Genomic DNA, 6,000 nt, shown 5'->3' with positions numbered 1-6,000 from the left:
GCGCTGCTGGCCCACCCCGCAGCTTCGGGAGCAAGGTTCCCATGGGGCCCAGGCGGTCCAGGAACAGTTTCCAGCCACACAGCCAGGGCTGGGGCACAGGGGCAGCTCTGTGGGCGGGGACAGGACAGGATGGAAGGGAGAGCTGGAACCAGCCTTGACTCCCCAGCCTCAGCCCGAGTGCAGACCCCCGCATCACCCAGGCCACCGGGCCCTCCTCCAGACCTTCGGGGTCCTGTTTCGGATCTGATACTGGCTGCTGTGGGGGTTTGGCAACTAGGATTCAGGGGCCCTCGGTCCCAGACTCACCAGGATGCTGAGGGATTTGGATGGGAAATTGGGGGGAGGACTGGTCCGTGTTGGCAGGGCTCCCCATCAGCTGCATGGGCTGGTTCAGAGCACCCCGGGTCCAGAGTCACACATGGACTCCTGACTCGACATCAGACTGAGAACTCGGTATTTGCTTCAAGGGTATTAGATGTTGGGGTTGGAAGGTTGGACATGGCTTGGGGGTCAGAATGAGCTGCTGAAGGGAGGATGCTGGGCTTAGAGGGGATGGCCAGGGTTCGGACATGGGTCAGGGTCAGAGGTCAAGGCTGAAAGGCACACCTATGCAGGAGGGCAGGTTGCAAGGGCGCTCCTGGGAAGAGTCCCCGCTGGTGCAGTTTGCCAGGCAGAGGCGAGAGCGGCTGCGCCAAGCAGGGTGGGTGGGGTCTGTGCAGGTGTGAGAGCAAGGGGACCATGGGGACCACGGGCCCCAGCCACCTGCAGGGAGAGGAGAGAGAGGTATTTCCTGTTGAGTCGGCCCTGGGCTCCTGGCCTCCCAGAAAGCAGGGCTGGGGAGGGAGGGGGCTCTGGGCTTGTTTTCCCAAAAGGCGGCCATGTGTGAGGGGTACCGACAGCCTGGGGCTGGGACCCAAGGACTCTGGGCTACCTGGAAGACTTGTCACTGGCTCCACTGTGGACCCTCCAGCCCCTGTGCCAAAGAAAAGCCGAGTTCTAACCCCACCACTACCTGATTCAGTCCTTCCCTCCACTAGGTCTCCCATGGACCGGCCAGGCCCCGAGCACAGCCAGACTAGCCCTTCCCGCTTCCCTCACCTGGGCAGTCCGGGCTGGGGCAGTACTTGAGGTCCTGGAGGGGCCCTCCGCAGCCCTGCTTGCCCGGAGCCGGGGAGGGCCACGCACACTGGCGGCTGCGGGTTCGGGTGCCCAGCCCACCACAAGAGCGGGAGCATGGGCCCCATGGCCCCCAAGGACCGAAGTGATCACTAGCCTTGGAGCAGTCCCCCATGGAGCAAGACAGCCTCCCATGCACACAGGAGCTGCAGAAAGGCATGGGGGTGAGGGGCCGGGCAGGACAGACCCTGGGAGAGAGGGGTGGGCAAGGGTCTCCACCCCGAAGAGTGAAGAGACAGAGCCAAGGTCGGTCTGGCTGGGCAGGGGCAGGGCAGCCAGTGCCTCCCCCTCCCTGGGCTCCAAATGTCCCCCACTCTCACCACCCCCTCACCAGTTCCTGCAGCCCATACGAAGGCTCTGGCCTGAGCCCAACTCATCCCCAGGCCCAAGGGGCTGACCGCCCTCTCCCAGAATGGGGGGCTGAGCCGCAGGGTCAGCGTCGGCCGTTCCCAGCTCCTGTAGCAGCGCAGTGGTGAGCACACAGGGGCACTCCTGGCAGGGTGGGAGCAGAGGGGAAGGGGCCATCACACAGGCCCAGGGTGGCTCCCTGCACCTGGGCACTGCTGCGAAGGGGGGCGGGGAGGAGGTGCATGGGAGGCTGGGGGGTCCCCGGAAGAGCATTCCCTAGAGCAAGTGGGACTCTCTGAGTCAGGGGCATGAACGTTGAGAGACTAGTGGAAGCTTGGCGCGAGACAGCCAGCGGCTTCCCTGCATACAGCACTTAGCTAGGACCCAGACAGGGTCAGCAGAGGCCCTTACGGGGTGGGACTTGGAGGGGTCAGGGAGGTGGAAAGAGCCTCAGCCAGGAATCAGGCACCTGGTTCCTAGCTTTACGGTAACTGTGTCCCTTTCCTTCCCTGTGGCTCTCGAAGCAGCTTCAGCTCTATGTCAAGCAGGTGGCTGCTCAGACCCTTCCGGGCATGGCATTCTGGAACTCTGGGTGGGGGTAGCCACTGGACACTGGCTTCAGGATTAGGATTAAAGACCGGGAACGAGGGGTGCCTGGGTGGCTCAGTGGGTTAAAGCCTCTGCCTTCGGCTCAGGTCATGATCCCAGGGTCCTGGGATCGAGCCCCGCGTCGGCCTCTCTGCTCCGCAGGGAGCCTGCTTCCTCCCCCCTCTCTCTCTGCCTGCCTCTCTGCCTACTTGTGATCTCTCTCTCTCTCTGTCAAATAAATAAAATCTTAAAAAAAAAAAAAAAGATCGGGAATGAAATCCCCACGCGCCTGGAGAGCTCAGCAGAGCACAGCAGGCACCCGCCTGCTGTCTGGATCCCCTGGCAGGAGACCAGGAGTCTGGGGCCAGGCAGAGTCCAGCTGAAGGTATGCTTCCCCACTGGGGTGGCGCAGGGGGCGGTCAGGACCCACAATTCCCAGCTGCGGCCTCAATGGCGTGGGAAGCATGCGGCGTGGCAGGGGGAGCACCCGGCCACACGCCAGTCACGGTTGGCTCCACGCTGGACACCATGCGGGAGCCGGGTGCCAGGGAGAGCCATTGTGGAAGAGCAGGAGCCCAGGCCAGGCCCCGTTCCGGAAGCCAGCGACATCCTGCGGCGGTGTCACCCCAGCTCTCCACTGCCTGACCCACCGGGCAGCTGAGGCTACAGAGAACCTCTCAGGCCAAACACTTGCCTGGGGTCATGTGAGGAAGAGGGGCGCTGTCCAGAGGACAGGTTCTGCAGGGGTGAGCGGCTGCAGGTGAGAGGGAGGAAAGGCAGTGGAGGGGAGGGGAGGGAGGGGGGCCTTGGGCTCCGCGCTGCGCGGGTTCTGACCTGGACACAGGACAAGTGGTGCTGGAAGGTGCCCATGGGGCAGTGGCAGCCCTCCTCGCAGCCAGCAGAGAAGCAGCCAACCTACTGAGTGACGTGGGCACAGGAGAAGGGGCACCCCTCGCCGGGCGGGCACTCCCGGTACAGACGTCCGGCCGGGCAGCCTGCCTCTGGGGCAACACTTGGGTCAGGGCCAGCTCTGGCCCACGCTGCCCAGAGCGGTTAGTTCTTTACCCACCCCATTCCCCCCACGACCTGCTTCCTCACCCCAGCGCCCACCCTCCCATGGCTCCCCAGTTGTGCCCACGATAGCCTCCCTGGGGTGTGCCCCTCAGGACCAGTGTCACACCTCCTACAGGTTCCCCTCCCTGAATCTGGCTACTTCCTCCTGCACTTGCCCCAGGGAGAGGGCAGCCCACAGGGATGGGATGAAGAGGTCAAAGACACCCCTGAGTCCGTGTCAAAGACCAATATGGGAATCCAAGTTAAGTTAGAGCGTCAAGAGCAGAACCTGGGTTGGGGCTCACCTCGGCAGACCTGGGTGTGGCAGGTGTGGCTCTGGCGGGCAGGCCCGGGGCAGGGGGGCCGGGCACATCTCCGGGAGCGGAGTTGCTCCCCTCCTCCACAGGAGACACTGCAGTCTTCCCAGGGACCCCAGGAACCCCACATCCCAGGACCAGGGCAGCCAGGCACCTCCCAGCACTGCAGGGTGCCCTCCATACAGGTGCTGGGGACAGGGAGGGGGACTTCAGAAGACAGGACCCCGGCCACCTCCCCCCTAGGGCCCTACTGCCCAGCTCGGCAGCCTACTCCCCACTCTGCTTCCCTGGGCTCACCAGTTGTCACAGGGCCCAGTCACCACCTCTCCGGGTTCCAGCCTCTCCCAGGAGCTGAGCCCAGGCCCTGCTGACCGGCTCTGGTTCTCAGGAATCCCTGAAGGCACGAGTGGGGGTGGGACTCCAGATAGCTCAGTGTGCCCCCCACCCTGAGTCCCTCCACCTACCCCACTGCCTTCTACCTCCCTCCCTATCATTCTTCAGCCCCTGATGCCCCAGATCCTGGGCCTGGAAGATGGAAGCCTGAACCCAGGGCAGGCCCGGGATGCCGTGGGATGTCCGGGAGATAAACGCCCAGAGCATCAGAGGGGACAGGCTGCCCGTCCCCATCCTGCCACTCCAGGCTGGGCCCCATGGGCAGAGGTCAGGCAGGCAGGCAGGCACTGCAGTGCTTGGGAGGGGGGGTTCCTGGGAGAGGGCAAGGAGAAGCACTGACCCATGGCTCCAGGCTGGTAATGGCAGCGGCAGCGGGTGGGAGGCACACAAAGCCCATCCTGCGACAGCTGGCCGGGGGGGCACCCACAGCTGGGCTGGCAGCCCGTCAGACCTGGCTGGCACATGCTCCCAGGAGACAGGTCCTGGCAGGAGCGGGGACAGGGCCGCCCGCATGGGAGAAGACCCTGGCCACCCCCACAGTCTGTGGCAGGAGGGAAGCAAAGACGGTGAACGCTGAGCGGGGCCCAGCCGGAAGGGTCCCAGCATGCAGGTGGCCAGCCCTCTGGCCACGCCCCCCCACCTGCTCTGGCCTTCCACCTGGTCCCAGGATTACAGGGTGAGTGATCTAAGAGCCACTCCAAGAAGGAAATGATGTGCAGGTGTATACTGGGGTCAACGGTCAGAGGCAGTATCTCCCTAGCCTTCTAAGGGACCCTCCCAGACCTCCGCAGAAGCCCTCACCTGGGCATTGTGTGGAATTGTCCTGGCAGGGGCGACTCTGCCTGTAGCCCCCAGGGCAGGGCCTGCCTCCCTCGGGGGTGGGGGGCCAGATACACTCCCGACTTCGCTGGGACTGCCCCACGCACGGGTCACAGGGAGACCACGGTCCCCATGGGCTCCAGACTCCATCCGCTGTGCCAGGAAGACAGAACCAGCTGTGCCAGGAGGACTAGGAGGCGCCTAGCCCACTGAGATTTGAGCAGACTAGTGGGGGCGTCTCACCTGGGCAGTCAGGGGAGCTGGGGCAAGTCTCCTTCTGATGCTGGGCCCCTGCCCCCCCTGCTTCACCGGGGCATGGGGTGCCCCCGTGCCGAGGAGCGGGGCAGGTGCAAGTCCTGGAGCGGGTCCTCGTCTGACCCCTGCAGGGCTGGGAGCACGCCGTCCACTCTGACCAGGAACACCAGCCATCCGGCACTGCAGGGGACGATGGAAGGGCACTAGGGCGCAGGCATGCCTTCCCCAATTCCAGCCCTCTCGGTGGCCCTGGCCACTTTTCCTTGCTTCCCTCCAAGCTGGGACATACGTACCTGGGCAAGGCAGGTCTGTGCAGGTCAGCCTCCCCTCTGAGCAGGTGCTGGGCAGGGCACACAGGCACGGGAAGGAGAGCAGCAGCTCAGCCCTGCCCCTGCCCTCCACGCGCACCCCTCCTAAACTGCCTCTTCCCTTCCCCTTACCCCATGCTCCCCGTTCCCTTCAGGGTCTCAGATGCCCCCCGGCCATTCTCCAGAGCCTCTAGACCCTACTGTCTGTCCTATTCAGGGACCCATCAGCTGTCCCGCGGGCTCCCTGCTGGGACACACTGGCCGGTGTGTCCTACTGGGGAATGACCAGAGGTCGTCTGCTGCTGACAGGGGCCAGACAGTGAGGAGGAACACCGTGCCTGTCACCCCTCCTTCCCCTCTGAGCACACACGCAGCCTGCCGCGTCTCCCAGAGGGCAGACACAGCAAGCTGGATGCCTCGACTTCCAACCATCGGTGCCTGCCTGCGTCTCCTCGGGGATCATGGGAGTCCAACCTGCAGCAGCTGAGACCCAGGAGAGCTCGGGTGCGGCCCGCCCTCCCCTGGGCCCTGCAGCTGCCCACGAGTCTGCCTCACCAGTAGTTGCAGCTGTCGGGCCCGGGCAGCCGAGCCCCCGGCCGGTGCCGCTCCCCGCTCAGCAGGTCCAGGCAGCCGCAGTGGCTGGGCAGCACGCAGAGGGCCCCGTCGGCACTCAGCACCTGGCCTGGAGGCCAGTAGCAGCCCGGCTGGCAGTGCCACACGCAGTGCTGGGGGGCCACAAGGGA

This window comes from Enhydra lutris, unplaced genomic scaffold, assembly GCF_002288905.1.
Source record: "Enhydra lutris kenyoni isolate GAN:26980312 unplaced genomic scaffold, ASM228890v2 scaffoldscaffold37, whole genome shotgun sequence".
Lineage (NCBI taxonomy): Eukaryota > Metazoa > Chordata > Mammalia > Carnivora > Mustelidae > Enhydra > Enhydra lutris.
The sequence above is the reverse complement of the archived record's forward strand: the minus strand, read 5'-3'. Positions refer to the sequence as shown.